Source organism: Lissotriton vulgaris, chromosome 11, assembly GCF_964263255.1.
Source record: "Lissotriton vulgaris chromosome 11, aLisVul1.2, whole genome shotgun sequence".
NCBI lineage: Eukaryota > Metazoa > Chordata > Amphibia > Caudata > Salamandridae > Lissotriton > Lissotriton vulgaris.
Genome location: NC_141699.1, coordinates 616244144 through 616270126, shown reverse-complemented (window position 1 = coordinate 616270126; position 25983 = coordinate 616244144). Strand labels below are relative to the sequence as shown.

Here is a 25983-nt window from a genome sequence, read left to right as displayed (position 1 = left end):
TTCCACCTTCAGTTGTAAACTGCTCTCCAGTGATCGAGGTCTCTGCTGCACATGCTGACTGGGGTCACCGCCTCCTTCCACTGAACGGTGCACAGACAGAATATTGAGTCTTAAATGTCGACATACTCAAATATCGAGTTGGAAATATCATGATGCAGAAATATCGACAGCAGGAATATCGTGGTCAAGAATATCAACTTGGAGGTAAGAAATATCGCTTTTGAAAATATCAAAGTCATTAATATCGTTTGCAAAAGTATAGCTGTTTCAAATATCGATTTTTTAATTAGTTATTTATTTTAGTATGTATTTTTAAAAGTATCTGAACTTTTTTTGTATAAATATTGCTTTTGTTTTTTAATATATGTGTTAAAGTTTTAGTAGTTATTAATTTTATTTTAATTACATTTTGAGTTTTTTCGTTCTGTAGCGGGTTGTGGGTTTATAGGGGAATAAGGTGGGAAGTAATTTAATTATAATGCATTCATTTTTTTATTTTTATTTATTAGTATTTATTTAATTTAGATTTTATAGTGTTAATTGTGGGAATTAATTTGTTATTACTTAATTCTTAATTGGATGGTAATTATTAATTAATTGGTAATTATGTTAATTGTGTCATTCTTTTAGGAGCGGGTTGTGGGTTTATAGGGGAATACGGTGGGAAGTAATTTATTTAGAATTAATAATTATTTGTTAATTAATGTTAATTAGTTAACATTTAAATATGGTAATTGTGTAATTAATTTTAGATGTAAGTTGTGGGGTTTATAGTGGGGAAGGGTGGGAAGTAAATCTTTTAAATTAATTAATAAGTTGTTATTTGATATTAATTTATTAAGGTAACATTTGTTATGAAAATTGTGTAATGATTTTTAGGTGTGGGTTGTGGTGTTTATTGGTGTAGAGGGTGCAAAGTAATTTGTTTAATTAATAATTAGTTGATCATTAATAATAATTCATCAATTCATAAATATTCATGGTAATTATTTATTTTTATTTGGTGTGGGTTTTGGTTTTATAGTGGTAACGTTTGGGGAGTAAATTCGTTTTTATCTGTTTTAATTTGTTTTTTAACTAATTGTATTTCTTTAATTGATAACTAATTATGTGAATTATAGAGGTACATATTTAAAAAAAATTGATGTGTGTTGTGAAGTGTCTGGTGTTATAGAGTAGGAAATAAAAAAGATTACATTAATGTAATAATGTGTTTGATTATAAATAATGTATATTAAAAATAGTTATTTGTTTGTAAATTATTTTTAAAACAATAAAAAGAAATCTTGCTAGGTATTTTTTAGATCGTTTTAACATTATAATATGTTTTTATCTTTTGTATATTTTTTATATTTTTATATATTTTTTTCTGTTTTTTAAAATCTTTTGTGCTGTAGTTGATATTTTGTTTGTTTTTAATTTTGACATGACTGCAATGGGAATATTATTTTTTACCCACTCTGCTAACCAATACTTTCCCTACTATTGCACTCACTGGAGTGGGAATAATACTTTTTACTCCTCTGCTATCCAACACTTTCCCCTCTGTTGCACTCACTGGAGTTGGAATAGAAATTTTTACCCCTCCGCTATCCAACACTTTCCCTACTGTTGCATCCACTGGAGTGGGAATAGTAATTTTTACACCTCCGCTATCCAACACTTTCCCTACTTTTGCACTCACTGGAGTGGGAAAATTAAGTTTTACCCATCCTCTATCCAACACTTTTCCTACTGTCACTCACTGGAGTGGGAATAGTAATGTTTACCCCTCCGCTATCAAATATTTTCCCAACTGTTGCACTCATTGGAGTGGGAATACTAATTTGTACCCCTCCGCTATCCAACACTTTCCGTACTGTTGCACTCACTGGAGTGGGAATAGTAATTTGTACCCCTCCACTATCCAACACTTTATCTACTGTTGCACTCTCTGGAGAGGGAATAGTAACTTTTACCCCTCTGCTATCCTACACTTTCCCTACAGTTGAACTCACTGGAGTGGGAATAGTACATTTTACCCCTCCGCTATCCAATACTTTCTGTGCTGTTGCACTCACTGGAGTGGGAATAGTAATTTTTACCCCTCCCCTATCCAACACTTTCCCTACTGTTCCACTCATGGGAGTGGGAATAGTATTTTTTGCCCCTTTGCTATTCAACATTTTCCCTACTGTTGCACTCACTGGAGTGGGAATAGTAATTTTTACCCCTCCGCTATCCAACATTTTCCCTACTGTTCCACTCAGTGGAGTTGAAAATGTAATTTTAAAACTAATAAATATTTTAATGTTTTAATTATATTATAATGTTTTTATTTGATTTTATATATATTTATGTGTTATTTGTAACTTTTTTATATATTTATAAAATTAAAAAATACATTAAAATGAATTGTTTATTTATTTGAAAGTAAACATATATATATATTAAATTTTATAAATGTGTTTACTTTTTTTTAATTACATTTATTTCTTATATTTGTTAAAATGTATATTAAATCCAAATAATTTTTTTAAGTTAATTTTAATATTTATTATCGTTAACTTTTTTTTACATATATAAAAAAATCTATATTTTGTACATCAATATTTTTTACATTGATATTTATTTCCGATATTTTTATACTTACCAATATAAATATAGGATGTCGATATTTTTGACATAGATATTTATGATTCAATTTTTGTGTATGGGGATATTTTGAGCATCGATATTCTATCAGTGAACCGCACTGAACATGCTTCAGCCAGTGGTAGTTCTAGGCCGGCCGGCCGGCGCCTCTCCTCTGTCCTCTTCATCCCGTCTCCGCCGGCAGCAGGAAGCAGCAGGTAGCACCCAGGTTCCTTATAGTCAATCACAACGCTGCAATGCAGCGTGGTGATAGGTCTGTCCGCCATGGTTCGATGCTCAAACGGGGACTGGGAGGCTTTGCATATTCCTTACCAAGCTGTGGAAAGCAAGCCTGATGGGGAAGATGCAAAGTGTGCAGAAGCAGTCATGCACAATTAACGAGTACAAACCACACCTCTTCCTGCTCTTGCCAGCCCGCCCGCCCCAAAAGCTACTGACTTCAATAGGAAAAATAACATGAAATTAACACATACGTCATTATCATTTTATTTTTTCTTTTGAGCAGTGGGGTGACGGTCCTCCACCTTAGCAGAGGAGTCGCTGGTGCACTTGGCCTTTGTCCATTCCCATGCTGCAACCTTGTTTTCCTCAGCTACAAAAGGCGTCCTCTGAGTAGGTCATTCTACTATCTTGTTCCGTTTGAGCCGAAAAATGGCCACTTTATTATCAGTTTCAGGTTTGCAATATTAAAATGGTCCTGATATGTGGTGTATAATATCTTCAATGTGATAGAGTTGGGAAGATGCACAGCTTGTTTTTGTTATCTGGTTCTTGATTTTATCTCAGTTAGTCTAGTTTGGTGGTGCTCAATGAGGAGGCGTCGAGTACCCTACGACGTCGAGAAAACAGTTTAATATGTGAGACCAGATGGACTCTGGTGTCATCCCAGATTGGCACACACTTTTGTTGCGTTCCCTTGGTCCAAGAAAACACTTTCATTCAATGTTCATTGTGTTCATCATTTATTTCATGATTTCCGTTTCAGTTTAAGTCATTTCATTTAATTTTTCTTCAAAATCATCTACATTCAAATTCAGGCAATATCAAGGCGTGTCCAATGCATTTCGGGCATTAAAATAACGTGCCCTTCATCAGGGAATTGACACTAGGAATAATGATATATATAAGTATTAGGATAAGCTGTTGTACATCGTTGTCATTACAACAAAATTCAAATTAAGAGTACTGTCAGAATCACATAGTTTCATCACATGCATGTCATGCATTTAAAAATATAAACAGTGGTGTGAGGAAAAGTGGTGGGGGATTGTGATAGGTGTCGTAAAGTTAAAAAAAATGGGGGATCAGACGTTCACTTACATGCCTGTGGTAACGCTTTAGTAGGTAATCTAAAAAGAATGAAAAATCGTCTAAGAACTTCTATCAGGTTTGTAAGCGTTCAGAGATTACTCGTACGCTGTGGTAAGTTCTAGGACGAGCGTTGAAACTAACCTGAAGGGTTTCGCGAGTATGGCGTCTAGTCCGGTGTGCCTCTCTCCGATTCGCCGGTAAAGCTAGGAGCTACCGGCGTTCATTATTTCAAACAACTCCCGCGGTCATGTGATTAGTCACATGTGTTTAAAAAAGAAAGGAAAGACTATCGTACTTAAACCGTACTTAAACAGGCGGTTTGTAAATCGAGTATGTGATGAGGATAACAATAAATGTAAGAATTGCCTCTCATAAAGTGTGGTGAAATGTTGAAAAAACTAGCGCATGAGAAAAGACCATGCTAAAAAATGCTAAGCGAAAATAAGTTTAGGGAGTGCGGGGGATCGAACTGCCGGATAGGTGATGTTATTGTGTGCTGTTTCTTTGTTGAGCTAACATGAAAGCGATGGAATATGGTGACGGATTGATTTATGTGGTGTCAAAGGTGTGGGGAACATGCACATTCACAATGCAGTCGATTTGCAGAGCAATTCTATCACAGGTAACAGGAAAATTCTATTCTTTCGTTCAGGCCTATTGGTTTCTGGGTTGACAATTTATGGATCCAGTAATTCTCTCGTCTTAACAACAGTTTGTTGTTGTTTACCCCTTCATGTTTGGGGACAGTCTCTAGGACAATAAACTTGACTTGAGAAACGTTGTGATGTGATTCTACAAAATGAGCCGAAAGAGCTGATTTCATGTTCTTCAGTCTGATGTTTGATTTGTGCTCAGTCAGGCGCACTTTTATGCGTCTCTCGGTTTTCCCAACATAAGTTTTTCCACACAGGCATTTGATCCCGTATATTAAATTGCTGGAATCGCAAGAGGCATTGACTCGTAGTTTTATTGGATAACCCTGTGTTGGATGGTTGATGGTATGTCCTCTGATTATGCTATTGCAATTGCCACAGTTCAGGCAGGGTTTTGTACCTTGATATGTGGTGGGATCCTTAGGTTTGCTTTGCAAGATTTCCCCAAGATTCTTGGCTCTGGTGTAGGCAAACAACGGAGGTTGGTTGAATGCTCTATTGAAGTCAGGTTCTAGGTTCAAGATAGTCCAATGTTTCATTATTATTTGTTTGAATTTTCTGCTGTTGGTTGAATATTTTGAAACCACTACTATCTGAGTTTGTTCAGGTTTGACCGTTGGTGTCAAAAGTTTGGTTCTTTCCATATTCTCAATTCTCTTTTTTGTTTCATCCACTAGGTTCTTAGGGTAACCTCTTTTCAAAAATTTGTTTGACATCTCGTTTATTCTTAGGTTGAGAGTGGTTTGATCTGAAGTGATTCGTTTAACCCTTGCCATTTGTGAATATGGTAGGTTTCTAATCAGGTTTGGTTCATGAAAGCTGGAATGCAATAGCATGTTGTTCCTATCGGTCGGTTTGACATAAAGGTCTGTGTTGAATCCGTTTGGAGTTACAGTAACTTTAACATCCAGAAAATTTACTGATGTGTCAGAAATATCCCAGGTTAATTGGATCCTTTGATCAATATTGTTGAAATTGTTTAGTTGATGTCTTAATTTATCCTCCGAGTCCGTCCATATGATGAAGAAGTCATCAATGTATCTTGATATCATTTTCAAATGGTCTGTCCAGTTCGTGTCGTTTAGAATATGTTGGGTCTCATACCAGTGCATGAATGTGTTCGCGTATACAGGCGCGGCCGAATTGCCCATTGCCATCCCTGTAAGTTGTTGGTACCACTTGTCTTTGACTCTGAAGTAGCTGTGGTATAAAGTGAATTGCATGAGCTCCATTAGAAACAATTGAAAGTCATGGTCTATGTCCGTGTTTAGAATAGCTGATTCTATTGCTTCAATACCCATGCTGTGTGGTATGCTTGTGTATAAACTACACACATCCGCAGTACATAGTAATATTTTCTCATTGGGGTTGAGTTGGACTTGTTGTAGTTTTAGCAAAAATTGTGAGGTATCCTTTATATATGTTTGAGTTGATTGTACCGATGGTTGGAGATACTTGTCAATTAGTTGTCCAATTGGTTGATGTATGCTTCCTCTGGTAGAGACAATTGGTCTCATAGGGGGGTTTCTAAGGTTCTTATGGATTTTGGGCACCATTCTTAGTGTAGGGCTTTTGGGGTCACTGGTTATGAGGAAATTCTTCGTTCTTTCCGTAATGGTTCCCTGTTGGTGTGCCTGGTCAATGATGTTTTTTAACGTTTTGGCATATTCCATGGTGGGGTTTGAATCCAATTCGTTATATGTTGACCTATCCATGATGTGTTCAGTGACTTTTTCATTGTACATTGAAATGTTCATGATGACAATCGCCCCTCCCTTGTCGGCCTTGGTGAAAATTATTTGGTCATCGGTCGCTATTCTGATTGTATCCAGATCCTTCTGTGTGATGTTTCTATTTTTAGGTTTTGTGTATTTGAGTTTATTGAGGTCTTGCTTGACAAGACTTTCAAAAAGATCCAGAGTCTTGTGGCTTGAAGGTGCTTGAAATGAGCTTTGTGGGCGTAGTCCTAGTAGTTGGTCTTTGTCTTGTGGTGGACGTTCAGGTAAGGTGTTGTCGAAAAAATGCCTCAGTTTGAGTTTACGCATTAGCTTAAAAAAGCTCACTTCTTGTTCCAGGAGGTCTGTCTGGGTGGTCGGTACAAATGAAGTTCCTTTCTCCAAAAGTTTGAGTTCATATGTGCTGAAATGGTGATCACTTATGTTAATGACTAAATTATCCGTAGTTAGTTCTTCTTCGGTTTTTTCTCCATCATCTTGGTTATTGCTGTTGTGCTCCGAGTGGTCGGCGGGTCCCTTTCTTTCTCCTTTTCTTTTTCTTTTTCCTTGCCCTCTCCTGGGTCTCCTTTTTGCGCTTGGCCCTGGTCTAAAAAAGGGCTGCTGTCTTGTGGTTGGCTGGTGGTGGCTTCCTCGGTTGTAGTTCTTGTGGTGTTCTTGTGGATTGGCTTTTACGAGGTCTTGTGGTGGATTCGCTGTCTGTCGAGGAGGTGTCTGTGTTGGAGTTGTAGGGGCGGTTTCTGCGTTTTTGTGCATACACGTCGGCCCATGTATAAACTTCCCCAAGTTTATAATCCAAGGTGTCCCGCTTAAACTTACGGATTTTACGTTCATTGATCTCCTTAGTATGTCGGTCGATTTGTGTTTTGATGTCTTCTAGGATGATGTTCAGTTCATCCTCGGTCATCATTTTTGATAATTCCGTGGCCGTTTCCTGAATTTCAGCAGAGATTTCCTCCAAAATGGTGGATAGTTCTTGAATGATTAAAAGAATTAAGTCCAATGAGCATTTGTTTAGTATCTCGTACCACCGTTCCTGGAATTTTTTGGAGTGTTTACATAGGGATGGTTTAAGGGCAATTCTTAACCCACGAGGTATACGGTGATTCCTGTGGTACTTAATGAGAGTACTAGCATGTAGTAATTGATTTGTTTTCCTCTTAGATAGATATAATAGTTGTTTTATATTTTGCTCCTTTGATCGGCTCGTTGTTTCATGTGCTAGCTCCTCCCTGATTAGAGAGTAGATTTGGTCCACGTCTTTTTCCTCATATGCAAAGGTGGAGGCTCTGGCCTCTGTGCTTTTAGATATTTCCTCATAGTTGGACATGTTTTAATTTCAGTTTCTAATGTTTTTTAGGGGTGCGTGCTATCAGTCCCGTGGGCGCTGTGAGGAACAATGTGATAGAGTTGGGAAGATGCACAGCTTGTTTTTGTTATCTGGTTCTTGATTTTATCTCAGTTAGTCTAGTTTGGTGGTGCTCAATGAGGAGGAGTCGAGTACCCTACGACGTCGAGAAAACAGTTTAATATGTGAGACCAGATGGACTCTGGTGTCATCCCAGATTGGCACACACTTTTGTTGCGTTCCCTTGGTCCAAGAAAACACTTTCATTCAATGTTCATTGTGTTCATCATTTATTTCATGATTTCCGTTTCAGTTTAAGTCATTTCATTTCATTTTTCTTCAAAATCATCTACATTCAAATTCAGGCAATATCAAGGCGTGTCCAATGCATTTCGGGCATTAAAATAACGTGCCCTTCATCAGGGAATTGACACTAGGAATAATGATATATATAAGTATTAGGATAAGCTATTGTACATCGTTGTCATTACAACAAAATTCAAATTAAGAGTACTGTCAGAATCACATAGTTTCATCACATGCATGTCATGCATTTAAAAATATAAACGGTGGTGTGAGGAAAAGTGGTGGGGGATTGTGATAGGTGTCGTAAAGTTCAAAAAAATGGGGGATCAGACGTTCACTTACATGCCTGTGGTAACGCTTTAGTAGGTAATCTAAAAAGAATGAAAAATCGTCTAAGAACTTCTATCAGGTTTGTAAGCGTTCAGAGATTACTCGTACGCTGTGGTAAGTTCTAGGACGAGCGTTGAAACTAACCTGAAGGGTTTCGCGAGTATGGCGTCTAGTCCGGTGTGCCTCTCTCCGATTCGCCGGTAAAGCTAGGAGCTACCGGCGTTCATTATTTCAAACAACTCCTGCGGTCATGTGATTAGTCACATGTGTTTAAAAAAGAAAGGAAAGACTATCGTACTTAAACCGTACTTAAACAGGCGGTTTGTAAATCGAGTATGTGATGAGGATAACAATAAATGTAAGAATTGCCTCTCATAAAGTGTGGTGAAATGTTGAAAAAACTAGCGCATGAGAAAAGACCATGCTAAAAAATGCTAAGCGAAAATATGTTTAGGGAGTGCGGGGGATCGAACTGCCGGATAGGTGACGTTATTGTGTGCTGTTTGTTTGTTGAGCTAACATGAAAGCGATGGAATATGGTGACGGATTGATTTATGTGGTGTCAAAGGTGTGGGGAACATGCACATTCACAATGCAGTCGATTTGCAGAGCAATTCTATCACAGGTAACAGGAAAATTCTATTCTTTCGTTCAGGCCTATTGGTTTCTGGGTTGACAATTTATGGATCCAGTAATTCTCTCGTCTTAACAACAGTTTGTTGTTGTTTACCCCTTCATGTTTGGGGACAGTCTCTAGGACAATAAACTTGACTTGAGAAACGTTGTGATGTGATTCTACAAAATGAGCCGAAAGAGCTGATTTCATGTTCTTCAGTCTGATGTTTGATTTGTGCTCAGTCAGGCGCACTTTTATGCGTCTCTCGGTTTTCCCAACATAAGTTTTTCCACACGGGCATTTGATCCCGTATATTAAATTGCTGGAATCGCAAGTGGCATTGACTCGTAGTTTTATTGGATAACCCTGTGTTGGATGGTTGATGGTATGTCCTCTGATTATGCTATTGCAATTGCCACAGTTCAGGCAGGGTTTTGTACCTTGATATGTGGTGGGATCCTTAGGTTTGCTTTGCAAGATTTCCCCAAGATTCTTGGCTCTGGTGTAGGCAAACAACGGAGGTTGGTTGAATGCTCTATTGAAGTCAGGTTCTAGGTTCAAAATAGTCCAATGTTTCATTATTATTTGTTTGAATTTTCTGCTGTTGGTTGAATATTTTGAAACCACTACTATCTGAGTTTGTTCAGGTTTGACCGTTGGTGTCAAAAGTTTGGTTCTTTCCATATTCTCAATTCTCTTTTTTGTTTCATCCACTAGGTTCTTAGGGTAACCTCTTTTCAAAAATTTGTTTGACATCTCGTTTATTCTTAGGTTGAGAGTGGTTTGATCTGAAGTGATTCGTTTAACCCTTGCCATTTGTGAATATGGTAGGTTTCTAATCAGGTTTGGTTCATGAAAGCTGGAATGCAATAGCATGTTGTTCCTATCGGTCAGTTTGACATAAAGGTCTGTGTTGAATCCGTTTGGAGTTACAGTTACTTTAACATCCAGAAAATTTACTGATGTGTCAGAAATATCCCAGGTTAATTGGATCCTTTGATCAATATTGTTGAAATTGTTTAGTTGATGTCTTAATTTATCCTCCGAGTCCGTCCATATGATGAAGAAGTCATCAATGTATCTTGATATCATTTTCAAATGGTCTGTCCAGTTCGTGTCGTTTAGAATATGTTGGGTCTCATACCAGTGCATGAATGTGTTCGCGTATACAGGCGCGGCCGAATTGCCCATTGCCATCCCTGTAAGTTGTTGGTACCACTTGTCTTTGACTCTGAAGTAGCTGTGGTATAACGTGAATTGCATGAGCTCCATTAGAAACAATTGAAAGTCATGGTCTATGTCCGTGTTTAGAATAGCTGATTCTATTGCTTCAATACCCATGCTGTGTGGTATGCTTGTGTATAAACTACATACATCCGCAGTACATAGTAATATTTTCTCATTGGGGTTGAGTTGGACTTGTTGTAGTTTTAGCAAAAATTGTGAGGTATCCTTTATATATGTTTGAGTTGATTGTACCGATGGTTGGAGATACTTGTCAATTAGTTGTCCAATTGGTTGATGTATGCTTCCTCTGGTAGAGACAATTGGTCTCATAGGGGGGTTTCTAAGGTTCTTATGGATTTTGGGCACCATTCTTAGTGTAGGGCTTTTGGGGTCACTGGTTATGAGGAAATTCTTCGTTCTTTCCGTAATGGTTCCCTGTTGGTGTGCCTGGTCAATGATGTTTTTTAACGTTTTGGCATATTCCATGGTGGGGTTTGAATCCAATTCGTTATATGTTGACCTATCCATGATGTGTTCAGTGACTTTTTCATTGTACATTGAAATGTTCATGATGACAATCGCCCCTCCCTTGTCGGCCTTGGTGAAAATTATTTGGTCATCGGTCGCTATTCTTCTGATTGTATCCAGATCCTTCTGTGTGATGTTTCTATTTTTAGGTTTTGTGTATTTGAGTTTATTGAGGTCTTGCTTGACAAGACTTTCAAAAAGATCCAGAGTCTTGTGGCTTGAAGGTGCTTGAAATGAGCTTTGTGGGCGTAGTCCTAGTAGTTGGTCTTTGTCTTGTGGTGGACGTTCAGGTAAGGTGTTGTCGAAAAAATGCCTCAGTTTGAGTTTACGCATTAGCTTAAAAAAGCTCACTTCTTGTTCCAGGAGGTCTGTCTGGGTGGTCGGTACAAATGAAGTTCCTTTCTCCAAAAGTTTGAGTACATATGTGCTGAAATGGTGATCACTTATGTTAATGACTAAATTATCCGTAGTTAGTTCTTCTTCGGTTTTTTCTCCATCATCTTGGTTATTGCTGTTGTGCTCCGAGTGGTCGGCGGGTCCCTTTCTTTCTCCTTTTCTTTTTCTTTTTCCTTGCCCTCTCCTGGGTCTCCTTTTTGCGCTTGGCCCTGGTCTAAAAAAGGGCTGCTGTCTTGTGGTTGGCTGGTGGTGGCTTCCTCGGTTGTAGTTCTTGTGGTGTTCTTGTGGATTGGCTTTTACGAGGTCTTGTGGTGGATTCGCTGTCTGTCGAGGAGGTGTCTGTGTTGGAGTTGTAGGGGCGGTTTCTGCGTTTTTGTGCATACACGTCGGCCCATGTATAAACTTCCCCAAGTTTATAATCCAAGGTGTCCCGCCGAAACTTACGGATTTTACGTTCATTGATCTCCTTAGTATGTCGGTCGATTTGTGTTTTGATGTCTTCTAGGATGATGTTCAGTTCATCCTCAGTCATCATTTTTGATAATTCCGTGGCCGTTTCCTGAATTTCAGCAGAGATTTCCTCCAAAATGGTGGATAGTTCTTGAATGATTAAAAGAATTAAGTCCAATGAGCATTTGTTTAGTATCTCGTACCACCGTTCCTGGAATTTTTTGGAGTGTTTACATAGGGATGGTTTAAGTGCAATTCTTAACCCACGAGGTATACGGTGATTCCTGTGGTACTTAATGAGAGTACTAGCATGTAGTAATTGATTTGTTTTCCTCTTAGATAGATATAATAGTTGTTTTATATTTTGCTCCTTTGATCGGCTCGTTGTTTCAAGTGCTAGCTCCTCCCTGATTAGAGAGTAGATTTGGTCCACGTCTTTTTCCTCATATGCAAAGGTGGAGGCTCTGGCCTCTGTGCTTTTAGATATTTCCTCATAGTTGGACATGTTTTAATTTCAGTTTCTAATGATTTTTAGGGGTGCGTGCTATCAGTCCCGTGGGCGCTGTGAGGAACAATGTGATAGAGTTGGGAAGATGCACAGCTTGTTTTTGTTATCTGGTTCTTGATTTTTTCTCAGTTAGTCTAGTTTGGTGGTGCTCAATGAGGAGGCGTCGAGTACCCTACGACGTCGAGAAAACTGTTTAATATGTGAGACCAGATGGACTCTGGTGTCATCCCAGATTGGCACACACTTTTGTTGCGTTCCCTTGGTCCAAGAAAACACTTTCATTCAATGTTCATTGTGTTCATCATTTATTTCATGATTTCCGTTTCAGTTTAAGTCATTTCATTTCATTTTTCTTCAAAATCATCTACATTCAAATTCAGGCAATATCAAGGCGTGTCCAATGCATTTCGGGCATTAAAATAACGTGCCCTTCATCAGGGAATTGACACTAGGAATAATGATATATATAAGTATTAGGATAAGCTATTGTACATCGTTGTCATTACAACAAAATTCAAATTAAGAGTACTGTCAGAATCACATAGTTTCATCACATGCATGTCATGCATTTAAAAATATAAACGGTGGTGTGAGGAAAAGTGGTGGGGGATTGTGATAGGTGTCGTAAAGTTCAAAAAAATGGGGGATCAGACGTTCACTTACATGCCTGTGGTAACGCTTTAGTAGGTAATCTAAAAAGAATGAAAAATCGTTTAAGAACTTCTATCAGGTTTGTAAGCGTTCAGAGATTACTCGTACGCTGTGGTAAGTTCTAGGACGAGCGTTGAAACTAACCTGAAGGGTTTCGCGAGTATGGCGTCTAGTCCGGTGTGCCTCTCTCCGATTCGCCGGTAAAGCTAGGAGCTACCGGCGTTCATTATTTCAAACAACTCCCGCGGTCATGTGATTAGTCACATGTGTTTAAAAAAGAAAGGAAAGACTATCGTACTTAAACCGTACTTAAACAGGCGGTTTGTAAATCGAGTATGTGATGAGGATAACAATAAATGTAAGAATTGCCTCTCATAAAGTGTGGTGAAATGTTGAAAAAACTAGCGCATGAGAAAAGACCATGCTAAAAAATGCTAAGCGAAAATAAGGCTAGGGAGTGCGGGGGATCGAACTGCCGGATAGGTGATGTTATTGTGTGCTGTTTGTTTGTTGAGCTAACATGAAAGCGATGGAATATGGTGACGGATTGATTTATGTGGTGTCAAAGGTGTGGGGAACATGCACATTCACAATGCAGTCGATTTGCAGAGCAATTCTATCACAGGTAACAGGAAAATTCTATTCTTTCGTTCAGGCCTATTGGTTTCTGGGTTGACAATTTATGGATCCAGTAATTCTCTCGTCTTAACAACAGTTTGTTGTTGTTTACCCCTTCATGTTTGGGGACAGTCTCTAGGACAATAAACTTGACTTGAGAAACGTTGTGATGTGATTCTACAAAATGAGCCGAAAGAGCTGATTTCATGTTCTTCAGTCTGATGTTTGATTTGTGCTCAGTCAGGCGCACTTTTATGCGTCTCTCGGTTTTCCCAACATAAGTTTTTCCACACGGGCATTTGATCCCGTATATTAAATTGCTGGAATCGCAAGTGGCATTGACTCGTAGTTTTATTGGATAACCCTGTGTTGGATGGTTGATGGTATGTCCTCTGATTATGCTATTGCAATTGCCACAGTTCAGGCAGGGTTTTGTACCTTGATATGTGGTGGGATCCTTAGGTTTGCTTTGCAAGATTTCCCCAAGATTCTTGGCTCTGGTGTAGGCAAACAACGGAGGTTGGTTGAATGCTCTATTGAAGTCAGGTTCTAGGTTCAAGATAGTCCAATGTTTCATTATTATTTGTTTGAATTTTCTGCTGTTGGTTGAATATTTTGAAACCACTACTATCTGAGTTTGTTCAGGTTTGACCGTTGGTGTCAAAAGTTTGGTTCTTTCCATATTCTCAATTCTCTTTTTTGTTTCATCCACTAGGTTCTTAGGGTAACCTCTTTTCAAAAAATGTTTGACATCTCGTTTATTCTTAGGTTGAGAGTGGTTTGATCTGAAGTGATTCGTTTAACCCTTGCCATTTGTGAATATGGTAGGTTTCTAATCAGGTTTGGTTCATGAAAGCTGGAATGCAATAGCATGTTGTTCCTATCGGTCGGTTTGACATAAAGGTCTGTGTTGAATCCGTTTGGAGTTACAGTTACTTTAACATCCAGAAAATTTACTGATGTGTCAGAAATATCCCAGGTTAATTGGATCCTTTGATCAATATTGTTGAAATTGTTTAGTTGATGTCTTAATTTATCCTCCGAGTCCGTCCATATGATGAAGAAGTCATCAATGTATCTTGATATCATTTTCAAATGGTCTGTCCAGTTCGTGTCGTTTAGAATATGTTGGGTCTCATACCAGTGCATGAATGTGTTCGCGTATACAGGCGCGGCCGAATTGCCCATTGTCATCCCTGTAAGTTGTTGGTACCACTTGTCTTTGACTCTGAAGTAGCTGTGGTATAACGTGAATTGCATGAGCTCCATTAGAAACAATTGAAAGTCATGGTCTATGTCCGTGTTTAGAATAGCTGATTCTATTGCTTCAATACCCATGCTGTGTGGTATGCTTGTGTATAAACTACATACATCCGCAGTACATAGTAATATTTTCTCATTGGGGTTGAGTTGGACTTGTTGTAGTTTTAGCAAAAATTGTGAGGTATCCTTTATATATGTTTGAGTTGATTGTACCGATGGTTGGAGATACTTGTCAATTAGTTGTCCAATTGGTTGATGTATGCTTCCTCTGGTAGAGACAATTGGTCTCATAGGGGGGTTTCTAAGGTTCTTATGGATTTTGGGCACCATTCTTAGTGTAGGGCTTTTGGGGTCACTGGTTATGAGGAAATTCTTCGTTCTTTCCGTAATGGTTCCCTGTTGGTGTGCCTGGTCAATGATGTTTTTTAACGTTTTGGCATATTCCATGGTGGGGTTTGAATCCAATTCGTTATATGTTGACCTATCCATGATGTGTTCAGTGACTTTTTCATTGTACATTGAAATGTTCATGATGACAATCGCCCCTCCCTTGTCGGCCTTGGTGAAAATTATTTGGTCATCGGTCGCTATTCTTCTGATTGTATCCAGATCCTTCTGTGTGATGTTTCTATTTTTAGGTTTTGTGTATTTGAGTTTATTGAGGTCTTGCTTGACAAGACTTTCAAAAAGATCCAGAGTCTTGTGGCTTGAAGGTGCTTGAAATGAGCTTTGTGGGCGTAGTCCTAGTAGTTGGTCTTTGTCTTGTGGTGGACGTTCAGGTAAGGTGTTGTCGAAAAAATGCCTCAGTTTGAGTTTACGCATTAGCTTAAAAAAGCTCACTTCTTGTTCCAGGAGGTCTGTCTGGGTGGTCAGTACAAATGAAGTTCCTTTCTCCAAAAGTTTGAGTTCATATGTGCTGAAATGGTGATCACTTATGTTAATGACTAAATTATCCGTAGTTAGTTCTTCTTCGGTTTTTTCTCCATCATCTTGGTTATTGCTGTTGTGCTCCGAGTGGTCGGCGGGTCCCTTTCTTTCTCCTTTTCTTTTTCTTTTTCCTTGCCCTCTCCTGGGTCTCCTTTTTGCGCTTGGCCCTGGTCTAAAAAAGGGCTGCTGTCTTGTGGTTGGCTGGTGGTGGCTTCCTCGGTTGTAGTTTGTTCTTGTGGTGTTCTTGTGGATTGGCTTTTACGAGGTCTTGTGGTGGATTCGCTGTCTGTCGAGGAGGTGTTTCAACACAGACCTTTATGTCAAACCGACCGATAGGAACAACATGCTATTGCATTCCAGCTTTCATGAACCAAACCTGATTAGAAACCTACCATATTCACAAATGGCAAGGGTTAAACGAATCACTTCAGATCAAACCACTCTCAACCTAAGAATAAACGAGATGTCAAACAAATTTTTGAAAAGAGGTTACCCTAAGAACCTAGTGGATGAAACAAAAAAGAGAATTGAGAATATGGAAAGAACCAAACTTTTGACACCAACGGTCAAACCTGAACAAACTCAGATAGTAGTGGTTTCAAAATATTCAACCAACAGCAGAAAATTCAAACAAATAATAATGAAACATTGGACTATCTTGAACCTAGAACCTGACTTCAATAGAGCATTCAACCAACCTCCGTTGTTTGCCTACACCAGAGCCAAGAATCTTGGGGAAATCTTGCAAAGCAAACCTAAGGATCCCACCACATATCAAGGTACAAAACCCTGCCTGAACTGTGGCAATTGCAATAGCATAATCAGAGGACATACCATCAACCATCCAACACAGGGTTATCCAATAAAACTACGAGTCAATGCCACTTGCGATTCCAGCAATTTAATATACGGGATCAAATGCCCGTGTGGAAAAACTTATGTTGGGAAAACCGAGAGACGCATAAAAGTGCGCCTGACTGAGCACAAATCAAACATCAGACTGAAGAACATGAAATCAGCTCTTTCGGCTCATTTTGTAGAATCACATCACAACGTTTCTCAAGTCAAGTTTATTGTCCTAGAGACTGTCCCCAAACATGAAGGGGTAAACAACAACAAACTGTTGTTAAGACGAGAGAATTACTGGATCCATAAATTGTCAACCCAGAAACCAATAGGCCTGAACGAAAGAATAGAATTTTCCTGTTACCTGTGATAGAATTGCTCTGCAAATCGACTGCATTGTGAATGTGCATGTTCCCCACACCTTTGACACCACATAAATCAATCCGTCACCATATTCCATCGCTTTCATGTTAGCTCAACAAACAAACAGCACACAATAACATCACCTATCCGGCAGTTCGATCCCCCGCACTCCCTAAACTTATTTTCGCTTAGCATTTTTTAGCATGGTCTTTTCTCATGCGCTAGTTTTTTCAACATTTCACCACACTTTATGAGAGGCAATTCTTACATTTATTGTTATCCTCATCACATACTCGATTTACAAACCGCCTGTTTAAGTACGGTTTAAGTACGATAGTCTTTCCTTTCTTTTTTAAACACATGTGACTAATCACATGACCGCGGGAGTTGTTTGAAATAATGAACGCCGGTAGCTCCTAGCTTTACCGGCGAATCGGAGAGAGGCACACCGGACTAGACGCCATACTCGCGAAACCCTTCAGGTTAGTTTCAACGCTCGTCCTAGAACTTACCACAGCGTGCGAGTAATCTCTGAACGCTTACAAACCTGATAGAAGTTCTTAGACGATTTTTCATTCTTTTTAGATTACCTACTAAAGCGTTACCACAGGCATGTAAGTGAACGTCTGATCCCCCATTTTTTTGAACTTTACGACACCTATCACAATCCCCCACCACTTTTCCTCACACCACCGTTTATATTTTTAAATGCATGACATGCATGTGATGAAACTATGTGATTCTGACAGTACTCTTAATTTGAATTTTGTTGTAATGACAACGATGTACAATAGCTTATCCTAATACTTATATATATCATTATTCCTAGTGTCAATTCCCTGATGAAGGGCACGTTATTTTAATGCCCGAAATGCATTGGACACGCCTTGATATTGCCTGAATTTGAATGTAGATGATTTTGAAGAAAAATGAAATGAAATGACTTAAACTGAAACGGAAATCATGAAATAAATGATGAACACAATGAACATTGAATGAAAGTGTTTTCTTGGACCAAGGGAACGCAACAAAAGTGTGTGCCAATCTGGTATAATATCTTCACCCACCATAGCCTCTTACCTATTTTCATGGAAAATAGAACACGAAAACTACAGTATCTCCAAATGGATTGACGCAGATGATTAGTGAACACTGTTCGAAAACTGTGGTTTGTGTTTGTCTCAAACTCCAACACACTTCTTAAAGGGTAAATGTGATCTCCACCACACCATTTCAAGACAAGCAAGGTATTGCTTTAGATCAGACACTTCCTGCCCACGTTCTCCTCTTCTTACTCCCCCCAAAATGTAGCCTGCCTAGCTCCTGTCTGCCCTCGGCTCCTTCCATTTATGCTGCAGGCCTCTGAAAGTCCAACACATTCACCTAGGTCTCGTTTGCCTCTGTCCATCCATCAGGAAGACATTTGAGGGGCAACAGATCACAATGGATGATTGACAGGGGTGACCCAAAAATACCCCTACAAAACCAGCTGTTGAAGAGGGATAAGTAAAAAGCAGGATGGGCACAAGATAGTTGGTGGAAAAAAAAACACCACCAACTATGGGGCTTCCGTACATGTATGGATTTTTATATAGCAGAACCTAGCTGGGTAGCACCTATCTACCATTTATACAACAGAGGGATTTTACATATTTTTTTAATTACGTCATACCTTTTACAATTTACACATTTATATTTTGAAACACAGACAGATTAAGTGACTTTACCCGAACCACAGGATTTCGTGTCGAGTTCTGCCGCCGGGATTAGAACCCTGCTTCCCATGTTAGACAGTCTTCAGCTTCAGCCCGTTTGCAGCACCGTCGGCTAACTCTCTGGCTCTCCTAACCTCAACTTCATCTCGAAGTCAGTTTCCGTTTCAGTAGGTTTTTTTGATGCACTCACAAAGTTTCAGTTTATGCCTAATAGTGGTTCAGCACTTCTGTGAGAGGGTTAAAGAGGGGAAAAGTTCACGTTTCCCTGAGGACCTCTCAAATGGCCTGAGTATAGAAAAATAATTGGCCATATCTCGCGGCCATATCTCTCTTTAATCAGAGTATAAGACAAGTTATGTGACATTACTGTTTTTTAAAGTAGCACACATTCAAGATTTTAGAAACCAAAATGTGTGTTGGGTGGCAATAAAATCTAATTTTAGACAAATAAACAGTATCTTGATTAGTAAATCTGAAACCATTTTTATAATATTTATTGTTCATTATAGAATATGATCAAATCACATTAAGCAATGAAAATGTGTTTTTCATAATTAACATACAGATGTGCATTTTACACACCATGTGCTGGAATTATGGGTTAGTGAACTAAAGTCTTGCAGCTGGCATCTCCTTTGATTTAAAGGTCACAAGTTTAAATCCTGGCATGTGCAAATCCCACTTCAATCTATCTAATGTCAGTACATGTTGTACTGTTACACTGGGCCAAAGAAAAACAAATGGGGTTTAGTGCATTATAAAATAAAACTTTGCTATGTTACGCAGCAACCTATATTTATATTTAATGTCAAACCCTTAAAATAGTAAGCCAGATGACCACAATGAATTAATGATTATTAGTTAAACGATTTGCATTAAGTTTTACTTAATGTGGATGCAAGTTGTAATACATCCAGAGTGCCGAGAAGCACAATGTTGGAGCCCTCTACAGAATGTGATGAGAGGCCCATCAATCTTCCAAATCTGACAAATATGAATTGTCCTTGGCTGAATGGGGCCCCGACGGATTGGGGCTTTGACCCCTGGGCCCCCTGCACTGCGGGGCCGCAGGAGCCTGCGTTACCCCCTCCCCCCCTGTATTTCCATCTGATCATTAGGTCCATACCCCCTGAAGCAGTTCATGAGAAAAATGGACGAATAATCTATAATTTACTAGTAATATAGCATAACTTTAGGGCAAATTGTGTATTTTTCAAAGTCGCTGTATGTTTCACATTTGTGGTATCTAGCATTTATATTATATATATTTTAGAGAGCTTTTTTTCAAGATTTTTTATTAACAACACGAGAAAAGTACAATCATAACGTATACAAAATCGATTTGAGAGGAAAATAGAAAAAAGAAAAAAAAAATTGAGAGAACCAGAAGTGAGATAAAGAGTAAAATAGTTACACATCAGTAAACATAATGAATTTAGCCAGGCAGACAAAAGGGCAAACAATTGTTAAACAGCAGACATCATCCATAAAAATCAAAAAATAAAGGTTTAGCATTTATTTTCATGATATAACTAGAATATTAAATAAAAGTACCCCAGATTCTGTCCAGTTTCATTAATGATCACCCTCCTCTTATTTTAGCTAACGCGGACTCCATAATGTAAGTTTCTTTAACCAGAGACCACCATTCCATAATGTGAGGTGGTTTTGGGGATGCTCGGGTGATAGTCAGTCTGGCACACAAGAGTAAAATGGTTACTAAATCTTTCCGTGGGCTGTTCCGCGTTTGTACACCTAATAGTTCCATTGGTACAGTGAGAGGAGAGAATCTAATACGTTTTTGATTCAAAACATTGTCCAGACCTGACCAAAACTCAGTCAGCGCTGGACATGTAAATAGCATGTGTTCTAAATCAACTGCTATCAAATCGCATTTGGGGCATTTAGATCGGTCACTCGTTGGACTGTTTAGGGACCACTTTGATATTCTTTCTGGAGTGTAATACAGTTGACATATTGTTTTATATTGTTGTAACCTTAGGCTAGAGGACTGTACTATATTATTGATGCTATAAAGAGAGGCAGAGATTTTGTTAGCAATTATATTAATGCCCAATTTTGTGCTCCACTTCTAAGCAAGTTTCACACAATCGTCAGTCTTGTAGGAATTAAGGCATTTATAGCCTTCACTAATGAACGATTTAGTCTTGACTGAGTAAAAACAGTTCCAAATATCTGAGTCAGATATTTTCCTCAGATTTATCTTGTGTATAAATGTGTATAAAAAAAATCGCGGACTTGCATATGCTTAAACCGCATAACTTCAGATTATAGAGAACTTGGAGTGTTTCAAAATCCATAAAGCCATCAATACCGTGAAGGTCCCCTAATGTTTTTATTCCACAAGTACTCCTCGTATTGCCCAGTCCATCATTAAAAATTCCAGGAAGTCCTGGATTGCCCCACAGAAGGAGTTTAGAGTGGAAAAAGTAAGTTTTACATATAGCCAGAATCATAGACCAGATTTTAACAGTCACTCTTGCGGTCTTAAACTTTACCCTTTTGAAATAATTGGGGTCGTTTACTCTGACTAGAAACATATTAGAGTCCACCTCCAGCATGAATTGATGAAATTAGTATTGATTATTTGGATTAAATAAACTACGGAGGCGACCAAGAAAGGTTGCCAAAAAATATAGCCTAAAGTCAGGAAAATTAAGTCCGCCCTTGTTTAATGGAAGCTTAAGTAGCGCAATTTATCGGCGTGCTTTTATGTACCCCCAGATGAAGCTGCAAAAGATCCCATCTAGCCTTTTAAAGAAGGAGTTATTGACACGTAATGGGATGGACCTAAATAAAGAAATTTAGGCAGTACCTTTATTTTAATTAGATTGATCCGACCTATGACGCTTAATGGAACCTTGTGCCATTTTTTCAGTGTGAGAGACACTTCTTTTAATAAAACCTCATAATTAAGTGTCATTATTTCATTTTCATTTATTTTAGATGAAATTGTGACACCCAGGTATGTAGCTGCCCTGCATATCCCTTGTACTGAGGCCTGGGGTTTATAATTCACTATTATTTGTGGTTTTTTAACGTTTATTTTATATCTGGAGACCGCCCCGAATTTGTTAGCTTCCTCAGTTATCCCATGTAGAGCTTCTACAACATCTGTAGAATTTATAGCAATATCATCCACGTATGCTGTAATTTTTAGAGAATGGAGGCCAAAATTAAAAGGAGCAATTCGGGATTGGTTCCATAAAGTGCAAACAGTAAGGGTGACAAAGGGCACCCTTGCCGAGTACCCCGAGATATTGCAAAATTAGGGGATGTCATGCCAGCATAACTAATTTTGGCCATCGGATGGTCATAGAAAACCTGTATCCACCTTAAATATTGGCCTTTAAAACCGAAAGCTGTCATTACTGCCCAGAGATAATCCCACCCCACTCGGTCGAAAGCTTTTTCAGCGTCCAACAACACCATACCGAGTGGGGTGGAATTAGTCTCTGCTACATCGAATGCAGTTATAGCCATATTTGCATGGGCTGTTGTATCCCTACCCATAACAAATCCATGCTGATGTGGATTAAATAATTTCAAGATAAAAGGAGCTAGTCGTGTGGCCAAGACTTAGGCAAACACTTTTGCATCCGTATTGATAAGTGAGATAGGTCTATATGACCCACATTCATTAGCAGGTTTATTCTTTTTTTTTTAAACTATCTTTGCAATATTCCACGAGTTAGTGGCCTTTCCGCATTCGCCGATTAAATTGACTACCTGGCAAAAGAGGGGGGGTAGTTAATTGGTGCAGATTTTGTATAATTCTAGCATGTCCTCCCCAGCGGCCTTACCCGATGGCAGGGCAGCAATTGCAAGTCTAATCTCTGTCATAGTAATATTCTCAGTCAATTGATCAAGTCCTTCTGTTCCTTTATTCTTTATTATATTAGTATCCAAATACATTTGTATATTATTCATGGTAGGATGGTTTTCTGGAGTATACAGAGTTCTATCATAGTTGACAAATTGCTCCAGTATCTGTACCGGCTGGTTGCAAGCAATGTTATTAGGTCCCTATATCGTCTTAATTAACGTTTTAGCCTTATCCTCAGCCACTTCATTTACCAGAATTTTTCCAATTTTGTCACCGCTCTCATATTGAAACAATTGATATTTATGCAGTTTAACACTGCTTTTTTCTCTGAACATGGTTTTCATAGCAGACCTAAGATTCACTAACTTATAGCCCAATTCGACAGTATTTTGGGAGCTTTGACGTAAGGACTCTGCCAGTTGAATTTATAATGACAATATATTAGTAACCATATTTTAATCACTTTCCTAGACTCTGAGTTCTGTCTCCAGACGAACTGTTGCGTAAATCCCCTTATGCTAGCCTTACAGGCATCCCAGACTATAATGGGTAAGGTGGAATTAAGATTTATTTCGATGAACTCTGTAAGATGCTTCTTAAGTTGTGAGATAAACTCTGTATCTAATAGTAAGTACCTAGGGAACGTAAATAGCCTTGGGCCCTGATTATTTATGCGGTATTAAAAACCAGAAGAATTGGGTTGTGGTCTGAGGTGACCCTTGGACATATCTCTATAGAACCAGTATCTAAGACCCTTTCCGAGACCCAAGCCATATCTATGCGTGAGCATAACTTATGAGTTGCGGAGTAATAGATGTATCCTGCTACATTAGGATATATTGTTCGCCAGGCATCCTTTAAATTATGTATACGCCCTACTTCTAAGATAGCAGCTCATGACTTACGCATCCGTTGAGAAGCTCCCCGCCTAAAAGTGCCTTGCTCATAGTTCATTATACAGTTAAAATCTCCCATGATTATAAGCTCTCCTTCCTATTCCAATAATTCAATATTTAGCCTGTCGAAAGTGGAAGGATAATCTATATTTGGTCCACAAATAACATAAAACACATATTTGCAGTTTTCCTCAACTAGTTGGGCGATAGCCCACCTCCCGCCCTTATCCAGAGCAGTTTTAATAACTTCTACTCTGAGGTATTTATGTTTCAAAATGGCAACCCCTCTAACTGAGAAATGTAATGCTGAGCAGGCTATTACACCACAGCCTAGTTGCCCTAGCAGCTTCCTATCTTTATGGGAGATATGAGTCTCTGTTAGTAAGACTAAATGAGGGTTATACATTTTCAGCTCCTCCTGGACGAGCCTCCAATCGAGCTTCATATCTGTGGCGTCTTCAACCCGCCATCTTGGTTCCCCCCCAATGTTAGATAGCTTTAGTTATAAAATAAACCACAGTGTCATCAAATTGCAATTTAACAAAAGAGGAATCTTAGGATATGAAAGTCTGCATGCGTATTTTAGCTGGTTCTTGATTGAGTTTGATAGGCGAGGGTGTGTGTTTCTGATCTCCAGCCCAGACAGGAAAGGATTAAAGCTAGAACATAGGGATGAGTGTATGAAAACCCACAAAGCCTAGATCCCAATGGCCTAAGTAAAGTAGGTGTAAAATGTAATCTAGGTAGATTGGCATATTGAACTCTCTAGTCCCTGCAGTTAGAATGGAAAGTGAGACATCTTTTACCGCCAAATAAAAAGGACAAATTATTGTGGTGGGGGGAGGATCTCGCAATTTATAGCCCCCAGACCATTCCAGCATATTCACAAAATGGTCTATCATTTTGATCAGAGTGCCTGGTCAGTTTCCCTCCTGGGTGTCATAGAGGACATTTTTGAAAAACTAACACTGGAAAGATTTCAACCTTACCTAGTCTTGCAAAGAAGTTTGAGCGAAGGTGGTGACAGTTTCCATAAGGGTACGTGTAATATCAACCAGGCCTTTGACTTTTTTTTTTTTTTTTTTTTTTTTTAAAACCTTTATTCAAAAACAGTGCACACAGCTATTCAGCCTAACATCCCGGAGGCAAGGCAGCATTTCGAATCAGGGAAACAATAGTGCAAGAATTGGTACAGCAGAACGATTGAGGTTAATTTTAATTTTTATAGGAGAAACACAGAGAAGGTAAAAGAAGAAAAAAGAAGCTCCAAACCTGGCGCAAAGACATAGGCAATGGAATGTGAGAAACAGTGAGGCGTTGTGAGGGGGTCGGGAGGGCATGATGAGCACAAGTGTGACCAACGGAACAAAGGACTAGGAGTGGGGAGGGAGGAAAACACAGGATAGCATTGTATAGTGTTACAGTTGGTGTCTCAAGCTACGGCGACAGGTGTTCCTCCAGCGGAGCGGATTCTGGGGGTATGCAGATGTCCCCTCTGTATGCATTCCAAGCCCCCCACAGTTTCTGCCACTTTTTAGGTTTACCCCTGGCAACATACACGGTCTTTTCCCGAAACATACACCAATCCATATTGGCTTTCCATTGTACAACCTTAGGAGCTGCCGTAGCTCCCCACTTCTGCGCAATGTCCCGTTTAGCTACCATGTTGCCAATGGTCACCCATTGGGTCTGGGCCACGTTGTGGTCCGTCGGCTCCCAGATGTCAAGGAGGCATCTCCTGATAAATGCACCGCTACCCCAGTCACCTCACTCATGATCGAGTGCACGCGTCGCCAGTAGGAGGCTATTGCGGGACATTCCCACAGGATGTGCATGAAAGTGGCGAGGGCACCGCAGCCACGCCTACAGAGTCCATCGACGGAGTAGCCCATGTGCACGAGTCTGGGACCAGTAACATAAACCCTGTGCAGGATTTTGAGCTGCACCAGTCTGAGACGGGAAGAGATAGCAACCTCCTTAGGGGAGGATACCGCACTCTGCCAGTCTTCATCATCAATTTCTAACCCATCTCGTGTCCACTGGTCCCTCACACCCAGGAGGAGGTCGGTACGGACATTTATGAGTTTTTTATAGGACAGTGAGATGGCGCTGTCCGGCATATGGCCGTCCAGCACCCTATCCTCCAATGGGGAGCTGTCAGGGATCGCCCCATCCTCCGGTTTAGCGGACAGCAATGCGTGCCTTAACTGGGCATACCGGAAGAATTCCGCTTCACCCAGCTGGAATTCTGCTTGTAACTGGGCAAAAGTCTTAATCTCGACACGCAACAACATGTCCTCCACCCTGGAAATGCCTATCAAATCCCACTTGTCAAAACCCTTGGTATGCCACAGTTTGCCCAGGATGTCCGAATCGTACAATGGGGTCAACTTAGTCAGTCTATCTTTCCATCCCTGAGCCTTGGTAATTGCCCTCCAAATATGGACCGCGGTTTTCGTTGGACCAGACATCCGCCTGTCGTGAGACCTCGAGTAGAGCGCCCTGTAGTAGTTCCTGCCGCCCAGAAGCCACCTATCCATGGCGTATCCTGGGTTGTTCTCCGGACCGTACAGACCGTGGTTGATAGCCGCTAACTGGGAGGCCCAATAGTATCTTCGCACGTCAGGTAGCGCTATCCCCCCATCGTACCACGGTAGCATGAGCTTCGTGATAGCGATGCGGGGTCGGCCATCCCAGAGTAGGGTGCGTTGCAGGCTCTCGATCTCCCCGAAGTATCGGGCTGGGACCGGATCCTGGGTGTTTTGCAGGGCGTAGAGGAACCTGGGCAAGGACATCATTTTAAACAACGCCGCGCGC

General features: G+C 39.7%; 1 protein-coding gene across 1 annotated transcript in view; it reads left to right on the top strand.

Moving 5' to 3' along the window:
• The window catches only part of SLC9A9 (solute carrier family 9 member A9), a 3064289-nt gene that overhangs the window by 520736 nt on the left and 2517570 nt on the right, over positions 1–25983 (top strand). The gene's annotated exons all lie outside the window — the stretch shown is intronic.